Source organism: Dama dama, chromosome 9 (assembly GCF_033118175.1).
Source record: "Dama dama isolate Ldn47 chromosome 9, ASM3311817v1, whole genome shotgun sequence".
Taxonomy (NCBI): Eukaryota; Metazoa; Chordata; class Mammalia; order Artiodactyla; family Cervidae; genus Dama; species Dama dama.
The window spans coordinates 64,141,940-64,160,501 of NC_083689.1; positions in this window are offsets into that span (position 1 = coordinate 64,141,940).

Here is an 18,562-nt window from a genome sequence, read left to right on the forward strand (position 1 = left end):
AGCTTGCCCTTCCTGACAGACAGCCTGTATTACAGAGGGTTCTCCAGAGAAACAGAGCCAGTAGAATGTATACATACGCATACACACAAGTAGTGTTGGTAAACTCAGGAGAGGTGATGGTACAGTTCCAGCTTGAGTCTAAAAGCCTGAGAACCAGGAGACCCAATGTTTCAGTTTGAGCCCAAAGGCAGGAAAAAGCTAACATCTTAGTTCAAAGACTGTCAGGCAGAAAGAATTCTCCCTTACTCACTAGAGCATCAGCCTTTTTATTCAGACCATCAACTGATTAGATGAAGCCCACCCACATTAGGGACAGCAGTCTGCTTTACTTTGTATACTGATAAAAAAATATCAATTTCATCCAAAACCATCCTCTGAGAAATGCGCAGAATAATGTTTGACAAAATATCTAGGCACCAGATCAAGTTGACATGAAATTAACCATCACCTACGGATTTCATACTTGCCTAGCCAGCTCCTACAGTTGTATAAGCCAGTTCCTTGCAGTAAATCTCTTAATATGTCCCTCCTACTGGTTCTGTTTCTCTGGTTGAACCCTGACTCTTGCAAATAGTAAATTAAAATAAGAATAGTCGTCATCATCATCATCATGTTTGAGAATTCCCTAGCCATGGGCTTTCATATTGTAGGCTCTTGGCAAATGTCATGAAGCCCTGTCTTAAAGGGAGCATAAGTCATGTCAGTTTCTTTCATGACTCGAAAGGAGCCCAAGCAGCAAGGACAAGTCCCTTCCCAAGCCCCCAGCAATGAGCAGCTTCACAGCCCCATACCATAACCGGGCTGGCATCTATGGGTGCCAAGGCCACACACATAGCTCCACCAGGATCTCTACTAAACCCTTCCCTTATTAACTAATTTAATCGTCGTAACAGCCCTGTGAAGCAGCCACTGTAATTCTCCCCATTTTACAGAAGGAAAAACTAAGTCACAGGGAAGCTCATGGTGTACACAAGATCCCAAAGCCAGGAAGTAAAGGATCCGAGGCCCAACCTAAATCACACTCTTCCCCCACTGCTTTCATGACAGCACAGGACCTCTAGAAACTAAAAGAGGTTTTGGAGTGACAGTGTCAGGTTACTTTTATGTTTTCCCTCTTTACAAGATGGTAACATGGGTCTGCTTGAACTTTGATCTCAGTTTGAATCCCAGCTTTGACCCTTCAATGCCTGATTCATCTTTGGATTCTGAGTATTTGGTGCAAGGAAATGGCAACCCACTCAAGTATTCTTGCCTAGGAAATTCTATGGACAGAGGAGCCTGGTGGGCTACAGTCCATGGGGTCGCAAAGAGTTGGAAATGACTTGAAGCAAGGTAGCACACATATACAGGTGTCCAACAAATATTAATTATTATTTCTTTTTTCTGGACCTCAGTTTTCTCAGTTATACAGTGAGGTTCCTGATATATTCCTTGAGCTTTTAGGTGTCCTACTGATTTCCCTCTTTCTCATTTTACATTTGTCACTTACTTACACCACATTATGGTACCTGATATGGAAAGCCAACTCACTGGAAAAGACCTTGATGCTGGGAAAGAGTGAAGGCAAAAGGAGAAGGGGGTAGCAGAGGATGAGATGGTTAGATGGCATCACCAACTCAACGGACATGAATGTAAGCAAACTCTGGGACAAGAATTTAAGTGAAGGACAGGGAAGCTTGGCATGCTGCAGTCCATGGGGTCACAAAGAGTCAGACCCAACTGAGCAACTAAACAAGAAAAACAACCTACTAACACATACATTCTCCTCTCCTGATACCCCTACCCTCACCGCTGATTGGTGGGGGGCGGGGAACAGAGGAAAAGGCAGCCTGAAAAGGAAGGGGAGATGCGGCACAGAGAGAAGAGAGGGGTCAAGGCCAGGACGTCTGCTTTGGCCTTGTCTCTCAGCGTTGTACTGGAGATTCTAAGACAACCACACAAGAAAAAGAAATCAAAGGCATCCAGATTGGGAAGGAAGATGTAAAACGTCATGCAAATGACACCATCTTGTATCTAGACTAGCCCCAGGAATCTACTAAAAAACCATTAGAACTAATGAATGAGTTCAGCAAGTTTGCAGGACACAAATCAATCTACCAAAATTAATTGTACTTCTATATATTTGCAATGAACAATCTGAAAATGAAATTAAGAAAACAATTTCATTCACAATAGCATCTAAAAGAATAAAATACATATGAATAAATTTAACAAAAGAAATGTAAGATTTATGTCTGAAATAAAACATTGCTGAAATAAACTCAAAATTTCAAGAAATGGGAAAACATCATGTATTTATGGGTTGGAAGACTCCATTAATATGATTAAGATGGCAATACTGGGACTTCCCTGGTGGTCCAGTGGCTAAGATTCTGTGCTCCCAACACAGGCGGCTCGGGTTTGATCCCGCGTCAGGTAACTAGATCCCACATGCTGCAACTAAGAGTTTGCAAGCTGCAACTAAGACCTAGCTCAGGCAAATAAATACATAAATAAAAATACTTTTAAGAAGATGGCAATATTCCTCAAATTCATCTACAGATTTAATACAATGCTTATCAGAATCCCAGCTGACTTCCTTGCATGAATTAATAAGCTGATGCTAAAGTTCAAGGGATTGAGAATAGCCAAAACAACCCTGAAAAAGAAGAGTTAAGTAGGAGGACTCATACTTCCAGATTTCAAAACTTACTACAGAGCAATGATAATCTAGACGGTGTGGTATCAGCTCAAGGCTAGACATTCAGAGCAGTGGAATAGACATCAGAATCTCTTCTAGAAATAAATCCATACATCTAAGTTCAATCAATTTTTGACAAGGGTGCCAAGACCATTCAACGAGGAAAGAGCAGTGCTTTCAAAACTACTTGAAAGAACAAGGAAAGAAAAAGCTTGGTTTGGGGATCAGGCAGCCTCCGCCATTGTCTTGCTGTGTGACTGAGCAAAGGACTTAATCTCTCGGAGCCTGAGTTTTTTCATCTGTTAACATGAAGATAATGAGAGAGTGCCCTTCTCATAGCTACAAGCAAGATAACCTTATGTGAAATGAGCAGCTTAGATCTGGCCCCTTGAGCAAACCGGCGGACAGGGTAGAGGACCAGGGTGGGACACGCTAGTGAGGGTTAGGGTCTGGCACTCCTCCTAGGCCCCCCTGGGGAACCTCTTTCCCCAGGAAAAGGCAGGGCTGGTGAGGTCTGAATGTGCAGACTGTGCTTGGCAGAGCTCTGTGGGTTGGTAATAAATGGACAGGAAAGGAGATTCCATTACGCAGGAATGTCTGGGGAGGGGGTGGGGAAGGAGCCGGCTCCCTTCCCAGCATCAGCCAGCCCTGCAGCCTTGATTGATGTGCCTTGCATCACAGCAGCGATGGGGCCTGGCGGAAGGAGGCCCCTCCGCCACTCACCCCTCCTGGAGCAAGGCCAGCAGCCAGATGTTCCTGGACTTTGGGGAGCTGGGATGGGGGTAGGGAAGGCCGGCCAAGGGGCAGCCACCCAGATGTCGAGCTTCTGCCTCCTTCTCTTTGGCAGTTGCACGCAGGTGGTGTTGGTTCTGCTGTTGACCTTTGGCCAGTGGCCACATCTCCTTGGGACCTGACTCTGTTCAGAATTGGGGATGGTGGCCCTCCCCTGCCCTGTTCTGCTGGGAGAGGCACATAACCACCTAGGAAAGGGCTTTAAGCTCCGAAGAGGAAAATGTCCCAAGAGCCTGCCCAAAGCTTTTGTGTTACTCTGCCCAGAGCCACAGAGAGAGGTGTGACTAGGGCCTGAGCCCTCTGTGAGTTTGGGGGATCCCAGTGAGGGTCCTGAATTTGTGATTTAGTGAGTGGGTCTCAAGGCAGATTCTGGGCACAAAGGTGGTTCCACCAGCACTAAGATAAGACCCAAGACTTATTGCCTCATGCTCCTGTCAAGCCCTGTCACTGTAGCTAAGACTTACACAGCATCATTTCCAATCTACTAATGATTAGTAGTATTAAAAATATAATAATTAGAGGAGAACAGGAAAAAACATAAGGAACAACAACAAAAAAAGAGAACGTCACTCCAAGATTCACCATGCAGGATAATTAACTGCTAACATGTTCATATAAATTCTTCTTTTACTTATATTCTGGACCTATTGATATAAATATTTAGTTAGGTATGCACATTTGGGGGCTTCCCTGGTGGTTTAGACTATAAAGAATCCACCTGCAATGCAGGAGACCTGAGTTCGATCCCTGGGTCGGCAAGATCCCATGGAGCAGGGAATGACAACCCACTCCAGTACTCTTGCCTGGAGAATCCCATGGACAGAGGAGCCTGGTGGGCTACGGTCCATGGGGTCACAAAGAGTCGGACACGACTGAGCGACTGTCACTTTCACTACGCACATTTTTCCAAAACGTGGGATCATGATAAACATCCAGCTTTGTAACCTGCCCTCCTCCACCCAGCAGCATGTGGTAACCACCTGCCCTCTTCCTGGACTGGAGATCCCCATAGCCTTGTTGATGCCTTTCCCTTGTGTAGATACCCCATGTTCTTGGCGTTTGGGTGATATCCAAAATCTCCCCAATCTGGACAATGCAGCCCTGAATCACTTTGTACCAGTACCTTTGTACACACATGGATGATTTCCTTAGGATAAATTCCAAGAAGTAAAATTGGTGATACATGGAGTTTGGGGGACACATGACGAAACTGACTTCCTGAAGCTCGAGTCAATCTCACTCACACACACAGGTCTTGGTTCCCCCAATTTGGCTCACCTGCTTGTTCCCACACCTGCCCTCCATGTCCACCGAGCCTGGCCCCCCACTTTGCAGGAAGGTGGTGGGCAGGGCCCACAATGGCCAGCCAGGGTCAGTCTGCAGGCCCAGAAACACATCCTTCCCTGTTGTTCTCAGGAAGGCAGCAGGGGTTGGGGAGTCCTGGATGGGAACTGAGGGGTCTTTGGATAAGTCCTGTCTGGTCCTAACTTTGTCCATCTGCAGATCTCTTCCAGCTCACAGCGTCTGTGAACCCACATCTCCACTGCAATCCTGCCCAGCTGGAAGGGATGTCTGTGACTCTGGCGGGGACTGTGGTAGCCACAAGGGCCCGCTCACCTCTAACAGACATGAAGACCAGGCTGGATGAGCAGCCCAGCCCTCAGGTAAGCTGCCGAGGCAGTCTCTGCTGTCTCCCGGGTCCTCAGGGAGAGGGGTGTGTGACAACTCAGAGGAGCCGTGACCTCTCAGAGAAGCACTGGATGAGGGGGTAGTATTGGAGGTGACTCCTCAAGGATTCCTGGAACCCAAGAATCCCACGAGTGGCGTGGAACCTGTGCCCTGCATGATATTCCCATGCACATTCAACATCAGTTACTCCTGACAGCATTCCAGACCCTGCTTTCCTTCACATGTGTTTGTGTGAGTGTGCATACACATGCACACTGGAGCCTACACTTTCATTGTTTCGCACAGCCTTGATCATGTTTAGACATACAATAATGATAATAATATACAATAGCATTTTTACTACACAATGATTGAGCATTTACTATGTGCCAGGCACTTCCCAGGCACTGTTTGATCACCCCTAGAGCAGGCACCATCACTAGTTCCATTGCATGACTGAGGTGAATTCACCTGCCTGAGGTCACAGAGGTGGTAGGCAGAGGAACTCTGCACTTGGCACGTACACATGTGCATACATACACACACACACACACACACACACACGGCCCCTCTCCACCAGCTGAGACACACCCAGCTCACTCCTGCTCCCTGCCTGCTGTCTTCCTGCCCAGGCTGGGTCCTGGCCACACAAACCTCTCCCCGCAAAGCCTCTCCCAGCCCTTGGTACACAGTGAACAGGCTCGGTTTGTTCAGATTCAGGCAGCTGGAGATGCAGTAAATCCACGCTGTAAACCCCCTTCTCGGCATCTTGTGTTTTCCCCAGTCCTGAGCTTCGGAACTGGAAAGAGGCACCACCACCCCCTCCCTCAACAGCTCCCTGCGCCCTTCACCTTGCAGCTCTCCCCCTCTCCCCTCTCCTCTCCCCTCCTTCCCTCCTCTCCCCTCTTTTTCTCTCTCCTCTGCTCTCTCAAGCCAGTCTTGGGGACCTGCCTCCTGTGTGCCTGGCCATGGGGCTGGGCTGCAGTGGGGAGTGGAGCCCAGGTTCCCCTCCTCAAGGGACTGACAGCTCTTCCAGTCATGAGGCCCAGAGGATGGGCTTGCTCAGGGTCACACAAGGAGTGAGCGGCAGTGGGGTCAGGCTCGGGCTAGGGCCTTTGTTTGCAGAGACACAGCATAGCCTCTCCCGCCAGGAGATCTGAAGCGGGTGTGAACCCTGCGAGATCAGAGCAGCGCTAACACTGACTGTAGCTCGTGTGCTGGGGGCTGCCTGGCGGCCATTCTTTTTATGCCTTCTCTTCTTTACTCCCCTAAAAAACCCACCACAGTGGAAACTAACGTTACCATCTCGCCCCCATCTTACAGAAAAGAAAAGCAAGGCTTACAGCCAGACAGGACTCAAACCTAGGACTGTTGCTCCAAACTCCAAGTTCTCACTAGGCCGCACTCACAGGCTTGAATGAAGAAGAAACCAGGGCACCAAACAGGTGAAAGCTTTAGGAAACTGGGATTTGAGTGGTCTTTTTAGAGGATAGGGGTAAGGATGGGAGGGGAGAGGGGCGTATTCTAGGAAGTGAGTGTGGCTTGAACTAAGAGATGAGGGTGGAATGTCCCATGAGCCCCGCACCAAGGAGGGGACAGACCAGCCCAAGGGGGGCTTGTGGCTAAAGGAGCCACACACGGACTTCTGTCACCCCTCCTTTCTTGAAAGAGGGGTGAAAGGCAAGCCTGGTCCTGGTGTCCTGTCTGGAGTGCTCCTGGGGACCCTGCCAGGGTTGGCCCAGAGCTGGGCAGAGGTGTCCCTGGTGTCACTAACCAGGACTCATGGAGGGAAGACCCAGGAGGCCCCTCGTGACTCTGCCACCCCCAGAGAGGATGCTACGGCGCAGCACAGGTACCGGCTCCTGAAGGTCCTTGGGACACATCAGCTTTAAGCCCTGGCACAGACCAGTGTTTCAGGCAACACAGCTGAGTGCCAGGCAGAGGCTGGAGATGGAGGAGGGAAAGGGGAATGGCACCACGCCAGTAGTTTCCCTGTGAACCTGGCAGGAGATTGGGCTTCTGCCCCTCGGGCGGGGCAGCTGAGACCAGCACTGCGAGGTGCTCAGCCAGATCCCCAGGTCACAGGCTTAGAATGGCTCACACTGCAGAAACAGTGAATGATTCAGGCAGAAACCCCCTAAACCACAGCCTGTGGGGTCACACTCCACTCCTGCTTCCTGTCTTCTAGTTAGCACCTCCTCCTCTTTCGGGTCTTGGCTCAGGTGACCCCTCCTGGGGGAAGCCTGCCCTGATACCTGCCTCCAAACTCCACCACACGCTGGAGTGCAGCCAAATTCCTCCAGAATAGCACTTATAGAACGGGGGCTTCTCCTAGCATGGCTGGTGATTAAACTCTCCTCTGCAGAATTATTTGGTTGATACTGTGTACCTTCTAGCTGCAAGCCCTGGGAGGGCAGGAGATGTGTCTGTTGTGTTCATTGGTGTACCCACCAGCCCTGGAAAATAGTAAAAACCTACATTTGTTGAGTGAATGGGTGGGTGGATGGGTAGATGAATGTCTGTATGTTTATATGGATGGATGGGTAGATGGGTGGATGGATGGATGGTTGAAGGGATAGATGGATAGATGGGTAGATAGATGGAGGGATAGGTGGATGGATGTGTCCTGGATTTGGAAGTAGATGAATTGGTGGGTGGACAGAAGCATGAACAGAAGGACGGTTGGGTAGAACTATAAAACTCTAGATTGCCAAACTCAGATGCTTTTTATTTATTATATCATTAGAATAAAACAGCTCAGCATCATAATTAGAAGGTGCAATTACAGAACTCAATCCCCTCTTACAAGAGATAGACAGGCTCAGAAAGGTGAAGTTTTGTCCAAGATCACACAGCAAATCTGGTGACCCTAAGTCCGTTCTCTATCACACAAAAACAGCCTCCAAAAATGGGGTTAAAATCGCTTGTTTCAGTCCTATCTCTCCTCTGGGTTCTGTGTGACCTGAGACAAGTCACTGGGCCTCCATGTTTCCCTTTAAAAGCAGAGGTTGCTAAATCTCGGGTTTCCTCTGCATTCTTGGGAAGGCCAGCCTCTCCACTGGGTTCTGTCAGGCCTGGTACAGACACCTTCCCACACCTTCCTCAAAGCCCAGTGGGGCTGTCAGGGTGGACTCCAAGACCCTGGGAGTGTGGTGCATGAGGCCCCAGGTCTGGGGTGGGAGGACCAGCCAGTCTCTCCCTCTTGAGTCGGCCTGGCCATCAGCCGTACCTCAGCGTACGATTTTCTATTCTCAGGTGTGACCCAGGGGGCTGCAGGTTGTGGAAGGCCCCTCCATGAGTTTCTGGCTCCACATATCCTGCCTGGAACTTCCTCATATTCATGGACACCTGCACTTGCAGCCCTAAAGCTGGGGAGGAGGGAGTGTGTTCTGTGGAGGCGAACACCCCTAGAGCCAGCCTTGGGCTGCCTGGCCCAGGCCCAGGCCAAGGTACAGGCCAGGGAAATAGTACAACTGAATGTTTAGTAAAAAATAAACTTCTTCTCTGTCTCTAGTTCCCTCCCTAGAAGGCAGAGAAGGGGCTTTGTGGACTCAGACGTCCCAGACACAGGCCTGTAGGAGTAAGGAGGAGGGGAATGTGTGTGTGTGCACGTGCACGTCTGTGTGCGTGCATGCGTGTGTGTGTGTGACCCCAGACAGAGGACTGTAGGAGTAAGGGGAGGAGGGAATCGTGTGTGTGTGTGTGTGCGCGTGTGTGTGTGTGTGTGTGTGTGTATAAGAGAGAAAGAGAGAGAGGAGCTAGCCACATGCCTTGTGGCAGAGGTGTGGGGTGGGATGCGGAGCGGAAAGGGTCTGAGGAAAGAAGAGGAGGCTGGGGCAGCTGTCACAGGGCTCCTGGGGCCATAAAGTCAGGTTGAGGCCTTTGGACTTTATCCCCTAGAATAAGGAATCTTTTTTTTTTTTTTTTTTTTTTAAGGCTTTCATGTTTTTTTTGACACTAAAATAGTTTAAGTTGCACATTCATTGTAAAAACAAAAAAAAAGCAAATAGTACAATTAAATGTTAAGTAAAAATAAAAATAAGTTTCTCTTCTCTGACACCAGTTCTCTCCCTAGAAGCCACCCTGACTGCCAAGAAGAGAGAGTCTAGGCCACATTTGTCCAATGTATCCATCTCTCCTTTTCACACAGTGGAAACCTACCCTGCCCATTCTGCTGGGTTGTATGTTTTACACATCATTTCTTAGTACAGATCTGAGCACCAGGTGCCATCTGCCTACATGCACACACTGTACTTGGGTACCTAGTCTCTACCGATGGACAGTGACATGTTTTCTAGCCTTTCACTTACACGAATAGTCCTGCAATGAATATATCCTTGTGCCTCCCCACTTTGAGCACATAGGCTGGTTTACGTTGGATGAATTCCTAGCCATGGTACTGCTGGGTCAAAGGATACATGCATTCAACACTCAGGACACACCCCCAAGCTGTCTGCTTGAAAGGTCTCAAGCAGAGGGATGACAGCCCTCCACGGTCTGGTCAGTTGCTCCTGACACATTTGACAGGGATGGAAATAGCAAGGTATTGGATTATGAGCCACACAATCTCGAGGTCTGAGATGGGCTAAAGGATCATCAAATGAGGGTCAACTTGTGAGCTCCCAGCTCTCTGCTATCTGCTGTGCCTTCTGGAGGCTGAAAGAAAGGGGCCCCTGATGACATGTCCCTTGGCTGTGGGGGGAGGCCTCCAGCCCGGAGGTCGTGCACAGGATCCACACCTCCCCACCCCGTGGGATGGCTGCAAACAGCCTCGCACGGACAGGACAGGCTGCCGGCAGCTGTGAGGGGCGCGAGTTCAGCCAAAGCCCGTGCAGAGGGCTGCCAAAAGCTTTTTCTTTTCATTTTTCCAAGGCCTGCACTTGGGGCTGGGCACACTGTCATCCTCATGTTTCCTATTACTTTACAAGGCTCTGCATCAAAGCACCAGCAGTGCAGGCCCTTTGATGTCTGGGCCCAGCCTGCCTCCGCCTTTGGGAGAAGCATCTCTGCTGAGGATCAAGAGGGGAGTCAAGCTGAGATGGTCCCTGGCCTGCCCTGGCCAATGTGGTCCCCTGGATCCACGGACACTGAGACCGAAGGCTCCTGGGGGAGGGTGGAGGGACCATCACAGCCTGACCGAGGCCCCTGTCACTGAGTCCAGGGGACCCCAAGGCCCAGAGAGGGCAAGGGCTACCCCAGGCCACATAGCGATTTGGTGACGGTGGATCGATGCTGGTGGAGGGGATTCCTATTGGATCAGGGGGGCAGGGCAGCCCCTCGGTTGTTGGTCTCTCAGGTTCCCACTTTGCTTCCTAGGAACTTTCTGGTGCTGATACCCTGCAGCTGAGGGAGGTGGTTCGGTGAAGGTGTCTATAGTCACCCTGCCTTGGTTCAAATCCTGGGCTCATTCCTTTTTGCTGTGTTAACCTTGGTCAAGTTACTTAACTACTCTGAGCCTCAACTTTCTCTTCTCTAAAATGGGATAAAGATATTTCCTATCTCAGAGGGTCCTTGTGAGGGTGAAATGAGAAGACTCACAAAAGTACTTAGCTCAAATGCCTGACACAGAGTCTCAAAACACACACACACACACACACACACACACACACACACAACTCTTATCACTTGATGATAAAAAGATCGGGGAAGGGTTTTCTAAGGGGAGGAGGCTAGTGTGAAGCTGACTTGCTAATACAGGTCCCCAGTCCTGCCCAGTTGTGCTCTGAGGAAGAGCTGGGGCCATCAGTGACATCCAGGGAATTAAGTCCTTCCGTGTTCCTCTCCCAACTCCCCAGCTCCAATTCAAGGCTCTCTTCTGAGCCTCAGCTGGGGGTGTGGGCCTGGGGTGGGAGGTCTGGGGAAGGGGCGTGTGGGAGGACAAGGCCCTATAGCCCCAACTCCCAGCCCCGACTCCAGGAGACAGCCAGAGTGGGGAAGGAGGAGCAGTTTCCTGGCACAGCTGAAAAGGTTTGGATTTGACTTGGAAACACATTGAGAAGTCCCTGGAGGCTGCCTCCACAGAAACAGCCTCTCTGAAGTGGAGCCCGGACTGGGGAGGCTGTTTTGTATAAAGGGGCTCTGGGGATCTCAGTGATGGAAGATGGGCTGAAACCTCTACCCCAGAATTTCGCCACAGGCAGACCAAACCTCTGCACTTCCCTAGGGCCTGCCCTGAGGGTGGGAGAATTCCATCCTCAAGCCTGTGCCAACAGGGGACCGAGGCCTGAGCCTGGAAAGGAGGATCCCTGCCCCTGGGAGCCCGCAGATGGGGGAGGAGGAAGCACCTTCTCAGGCAGCCCCAGGACTTATCCATGGGCTGCACCTTCCTGGTTTTGGCCATATCTAAGTTTAGCCTGTGATTTGACTTACACAACTTTTTTCCTTTAAATTGACTCACCTTTAAAAAACTTGAATATATTTTTTTAAAAGGAACTTTATATATGCTACTGTAAATGGAAGACCTGTATCACTTGTCATACACAATAACCATATAAATGGAGTACAATAAACAATGTTAAATTCTAGCTGGCGCCTGAGACTTGTTCTTTCTTTGATTAAAAAATAAAAGGGAAGATTAGCAAGTATGAGAACTGTGTTAAAAAAGGGCTAACACCCAACTAAGACCTTTTCCTAGATTAGCACTGCCAGATAAAATGCAAGATGCCCAGTTACATTTAAGTTTCAGATAAACAATCACTAGTATTTTTAGTATATCTTAAACATTTTATAGATCATACTTAGACTAAAAAAATTATTTGCTATTTAACTGCAATTCACATTCAACTGGGCATTATGTATTTTTGTTTGCTAAATCTGGCAACCCTATCCTCAATGAACGTAAGATATTCTTTTAAAAGAATAACTTTCTCACTGCTGAGAGATTAGATGTTTGCATGCGGTGTCCCTATGCCACCAAAAATAATCTTGAGAAGAACTGTTCTGATTCAAGGTGGAATTGGAGTGACAAAACATACTAGTGTGGGAATTTGGAGGTGGGGAAGAGAGTTGTGGCTGGGAGAAATTCTGAAAGGCTCCCAGAGGAGAGGGAGGCATTTGGGCAGGACTCTAGGGCCAGCGAGGGCATGGCAGCGATCTCGGGGTTCTGAGGGCCCTTCCCCCCGACCGGCCCAGGGCTTGAGCGACAGAGAACACTCCTTAGGAATAAAGCCTTGACTCTGCTCTCAGAGGACAGAGGGGCTTGTGTTGGCATGACTGTGGCTTGTGAGTATGAGTGACTGTGTGCGTTTGCCCAAATCACACCCTCTTAGGGTACAAAAGGGCTTTTGAGGGCCCCTCCTCTCACACCACCCCCGCCTGCCCTATGTGGAAATCTGAAACTTGCTTGCATTTCTCCAGTGGTGGGGCGCTCACTACCTCCTAAGGAATCTCTCATCATTGGGCAGGGTTGATTGCGAGAAATCTCTTCCTTAGCCTGAACAGAAATCTGCCTTCCTGTAGACTCCCTCTGTCCCGTGACAGTCCTTCAGAGGTTTGTCATCCATGATGACAGCCTACTGGAGTCTGAACAGACCCATTTCTTTGAACTGCGCCCCTTACGGCTTGGTTTCTGGCTTCCCCATTTGCAGGGAAACAGGGCCTGGGAGTGGAGACAATGCCTGGACAAGGAGAAGGAAAGGGGCTGTGTGTGGGCAATGCTGGGAGCTGAGGCGAACACACACCAGCACACGGACAGGAGTTCCTTTCCTGCAGATGCTCAGCCTGCAGGGGCGGCAGGAGAGCCCTGGGCTCTGTGCCCTGTTCGGTCCCCAACTTGCTGTGTGCCTTCAGGCAAGTGTCCTCTCCTTTCTGGGCCTTCAATCTTTGCCTCATGCACTGTGAATGCACTGGCCTATTCTTACAGGTAAAAACATCTGTGTCCGTTCTGATTGACTGGTGCTGTGCTGGCTTGGATCTCTGTGATAAGGATTCTGAGGCAGTGTCTGGGTCCAGAGGGAAATCAAGCCATATACAGACAGTGCAACAGTGGTCTGGGAGCTGCATATGGCCAGTCATGGCCTTGAGGGGGCTGCCAGCTCTGGCAGGGCACGGCTCTGCAACGACAAAGCAGGACAAACCAGGGTGCTCGGTGAACTCAGGTACGGGGCAGGGGCTGTCCCTGTGGGGAGGAGGGAGGAAGCCTGCACAGAGTTGATGGCCTAGGCCCTGTCTTTGCTCAGCCTACTGCGGACTCTCACAAGTGTGGGGGCCCACGCCCTGCCACCCAGAGGACCGGGGGACGGAGGTGCTCTGTGTAATCCTGTGAGCAGGCCAAGACTCGTGGCTGGAGGGCCATGTGGAAGGCAGCAGGGGAGGGCGGCAGGGTGGGGCTTGGGGAGTGCAGATGGGGCTTCTCTGCCAGGGGCAAGTCTTTAGGGAACAGAAACATGGGTCAGAGCTGGGGCTTGGTTTCTACACAAAGAGGCTTTCTGCCCATCCCTGCCTTGCAGGGCCAGGAGGCTGAAGAGGGCAAAGCCCAGACTCTGAGTATCTCAGAGGGCTCAAATTGAATTTCCAAGCTGGGTAAAATCTCTTTTTTGTTCTTCAATTGCCAAGTCATGGTCCGACTCTTCATGACCCTATGGACTGCAGCACTCCAGGCTTCCCTGTTCCTCACCATCTCCTGGAGTTTGTCCAATGAGTACAACTGTCTGGTGGGCAAAATCTCTACAGATCAACAAGTGCTCACTCCAGTCTGTGAACAGGCTTTCCAGACAGACGGAAACTGTTACTTCAAAGGTGGTGGAAGAAGGGGGTTCCTCCACCTCCCTGTCTCTCTCCTCTTGCCCCTGGTTCACGACAACTTTGTCAAGTTCCTTCCCATTCCTCTGGGCCTGGCTTCCCCCATTGTATGAGAAAGGACAGATGGTCTCTGAAAGGCCTGCAGGTCTCACATTTACAGACTCCAATATCTCAGGAATGGTGATGGTAATGAAGAGCTCTTAGGGTTTACAGAGCACTCCCTACTTACCATTTAGTTTACCTTCTAACTGTGAGGTGGTTAGTGCGGTGACCATGGTAAGTATTATTCCCCTAACTTTTTTAAGATGACAAAACTGAGGCTCAGAGAGGGCAAAAGGGTCTTCCAGGGACTTCCCTGGTGGTACACTGGGTAAGACACCATGCTCCCAATGCCGGGGACCTGGGTTCAATCCCTGGTCAGGCAACTAGATCCCACATGTCACAACAAAGATCGGGCACAGCCAAATAAACAAATAAACAAAAAAGGGCCTTCCAAGTTCATACAACAAGGTGGTGGCCAAACCGGGACTTCCATGGCTGTGTCCAGACCTTAGTCCACTTGTAACACTGGTTTGCAGGCTCCCAGGGTGGGGCAGATGGGGCCTGGGCCAGAAAAGCCACGGTGGCTTCACCTGTCTGTTTTCCATGTGGATTTCTATGTAGGAAACATTTTGAGGAGCAAATATTTGTGTCTAAAAAGAAATGAAAGCCTTGTGCTCTTCCGGGATTTCTCAGGTAAGAGCTGGGAAGGACCCATTTCTCAGCTGCACAGACTCTGGATTGGGTAGCTTTGTCTGGGGTTTAGATGAGAGCTTCATGTGTCTAATGGAAGTGAAAGGGATCCGCACAGTTTTTAGCGTGTGATGGCATTTGGGTGAAAGCTGGAAGTTTTCACAATGCAGAGAACCCCACGGTATGAAAATGTCAGTATCACAAAGTGTTAATGCTGAAAGGATCTTTAGAAAACATCTGGCTCGTGCATCCCTCCCTGCCCTTTACTGAGGGGAAACTGAGGCCCAGAGAAGGAAAGGGGTTTGGCCCAGGTCACATGGCATCAGAGACAGAACGTGGGTACCTTGACTGCCCAGAGATTTTCGGCACAGACCACTTTCTGGGGCAGGGGAAGAGGAAGAAGCTGAGGGGGCTGCAGCCCCGGGACCGTCAGACGAGAGGTATGTGGGACCCAGCCGCCTGCTGATAAGAGACCCACAACGCCTTTCCAAAGGGATATTTTATCAAGATGTAATTTTTCTCGCCGCAGACACTATTTTCTTTCTTGCAGACCATGCTGGCCTTTGCGATAAGGCGCCCAGACATGTTCACACTGAGGCAGCCAAAACATGAGGCAGGAGGAAAAAAATTCCCTTCTTAATCTAGCCCGCCCCCCCCCCCCCACCATAGCCCAATCCCCCCCCTCATTTCCTCTCATTCTCTCCAAGTTCTCGTGCCCGCCACCCCCACTCCCCACCCCCACCCCCACGGCTGGCTGGCCTCTTCCTGCCTTCCAGTAAGTCAGCCCGAAGGAGCCAGGAAGGTATGTGGCCCGAGGAGGTCAAAGGAGAGACGCGTGGAGGGGTCTCCCCTGGGGGAGGAGGTCCCGGCCACAGGCTCTCCGGCTGCCTGCAGGGGTGGGTGGTGAGGGGAGGGCTTCCTTTGGAGCCTCTGCCTGCCCCAATCCCCGCAGATGGAACACAGACCTCTCCCTGGTTTAGGGGTTTGAGCTGGAGGTGAGCCCTACATGCTTTACCTCCTGACCCCCACTTCTGACCTCCTAACTCAAGGGTTGATGGGAACTTCTGGGGAAGGGGCTACCCTGCCTACTTCTATGCAAAACCCCCTAGATTTAGGAGATCTGGGACTCACCAGTCATGGCTGAACCAGTCCCTTCTGTTCTCTAAGCTCTCCAGGCCCCAGTTTCCCCAACTGCCGGCTACAGGGGGCTGGATTCAGATGTCCTGGCCCTGAAATTCTCCTTCTGGCCTTTTCAGAAGATGGGGTTGTATCCCAGGCCTCCTGGGTGCTTGGCAAGTTGGCTGCATGCCCCCGTGTATCAGTACCCCGCCTCTGCTTTGCTCAGGAAGTCCACCCCGCCCTCCACATCTGGATGGAATTTACCCCCCAAAGCAACTCAATTACCGGTGATCTGATCAGGACGGATCATGTGTCAGAGGGGGCCCTGGTGAATGCTGCTCTGCCAGAGATGGGGGTTCCTGGGTCTGTGATCTACCCCTCAAACAGCCCAAGGGCCCTTCCTGGGGCCCCAAAGACACTGGGCCAAGTGGGCAGTGTTCTGCTGAGCTGGACACTCAGAAGGGGCTGCCACCTCCTTCTCTGCCCTAGGAGAAGTTAAGACCAAATCAGTGCATAAAAGCTTAAAGGGGAAGGAAGATGCTGTGTGAATTTTACATCGTTGATTCAGCCAAGTGTCCACTCAGCGGTGTTTGTAAGGGTAGCAAACCTCGTGCCTTCTCTCCACACTCTGATCCCTAACAGGGCACCCTGGAAGGTAAAGGATGCCTGCAGCTCACATGCAGAGCTGCAACAGCAAGGCCTGGGAACCCAGTCCTAGGTCTTGGCATAGCCTCTTTGGGAGGACTTGCTGTGTAGCACAGGGGACTCAATGCCCTGTGGTGACCTAGATGGGAAGAAAATCTAAAAAAAGAGGGGATGCGTATATACGTGTAGCTGATTCATTTTGCTGTGCAATGGAAACTAACACAATATTGTAAAGCAATGATACTCAAAAATTTTTTTAAAAAAGCAGGGATTTCCCTGGTGGTTCAGCATCCAGTCATTAAAAATCCACCTTTCAATGCAAGGGATGTGGGTTTGCTCCCTAGTAGGGAAACTAAGATCCCACAGGCCATGTGCTGCAATTAGAGAAAACCTGCATACCATAATGAAGAACCCTTGTCTCAACGAGGACCCAGCACAGCCAAAATAAAATAAATAATAAAGCTTCTGGCTTGAGCAACCAGAAAAAAACAGAAAAGACAATCCCTTCCTGTGGCTTCTGCTAAATGGGTCAATGAGGGGCAGTGGACTTGGAGGTTTCCTATTTCTTCAGGTCTGCCTTCAATACCCCTCATTCTGAGCTCATTGCTCAAGAAATGTTTTCCTGGACATGAGGGCTCCCCACCCCTCATTACCCACGTATGAAGGAGGGTCACTGAGCCCTGCGCTCCAGGCACTTGAGCTCTGTGCCCATCAGTATAGTGACCTCCTGGCAGCAGGGACCACCAGGTTGAACAGGCCTGGATTGGAAGTCCAGTGGGTCAAAACCCTCATGCTCAGCAGCCCCAGGATCACATGTGAGTGCCCACTGCCCTCCAGGAGACATGGCCCCAGCACACTCCATGTGGGCTGGGCAAGCCTCGCCAGGCTGGAGAGGCAGCGCACATATGCACGCAGACATGCCACCTCCTTCCATCAGAAAATCACAGCAGGATCAGTCCAGCCAGTTGACTCACACTGGTTAAGAGCAAATCACCGAGCTCCATGCTGCTGTGAGGAGGCTGAAGAGTCTGAGGCCAAATGTCACTCCTCCGGATCCCACACTGTCAGGGATGGAAAACACTGACCCAAAAGGCAGTGAGGAGCCCAGGCCGGCGCCAGCAGGCCCTGCATGAGTGTGACTATGCCCCGTGCAGGCAGAGGGCTTCAGGCCAACAGGTTAGCCTCCTTACCTTCCTCTTGCCATTGTTAGGGTGTCAGGAGTGAGCAGATAATGCGTCTGAAACACTAGCGAGTACCTGGCACAGAGTAAGTTTCCCATGAAATACAAAGGCTATTTTATTGTCCATCTTATGAAATAATGAGCATCGAGGCAACCACCTCTCACTTGCCTGGAAACCTTCCTACCTAAAAGAACCCAGCCAAGAACTTGTTGGAAGCTCCCCTTCTAAAAACGCCTCTGAGCTGTCACCAGTAAAGAGTAGCAAGTTTGTGCTCTGAAGCTCGTGGACCTTCACATCAGTAAACTGATGATAGAAGCAGGAGTGGTGAGCAGGTGATGGGCGTGCTGATCACTTGGAGAAGGGAAAGCTTTCTGGAAGCCCAAGGATGCCAAGCCAACGCGGGTAGAGGGTCTGGGTTGGGAAGGAGAGGGGAGGCTCAGGTTCGAGCCAGGTCTCTAGAGGTCATGATTGCCCCTTTAACTCATTGACTGCTGTGGGATAACTGTGGGGTGACAAGATGAAGGGGCTTCTTCAGGAAGCTGATTCTGGGGGCTGATGTGGGTTGCAGCAAGGGGTACCTACTGGTAAGGAGGCCAGTCGGGGCATGTTGGAACCTAGACAGGACTGAATGCCAGGATCCATCCATGATGCAAAATTCCAGACAGGGAAATCACCATGTACATGGTAAATCCCCCCTCACATCCTTTATATCACATGACTATCATGATTCATATTCCCTCCTACTTTACAGAGGAGAGAAACCGTGTCCTTAGCAATGGGACCTCACACAGCTGTTAATGGCAGGGCGAGGCCAGGAACCTAGGGCTCCAGCTCCTGCATCAATGCTCCTCCTTTATGGAAGCTTTGGGGTTGCTCTGCCTGCCTGCTCTTATTACCTATAGAGATATTTAATAATAACACAGTGATGGACAGTCTTGGGACCAGGGTGCGGCAAGTGATGAATGAGCCCCTAGAAGGTAACAAGCATTGATTCTGGAGTCAGGAA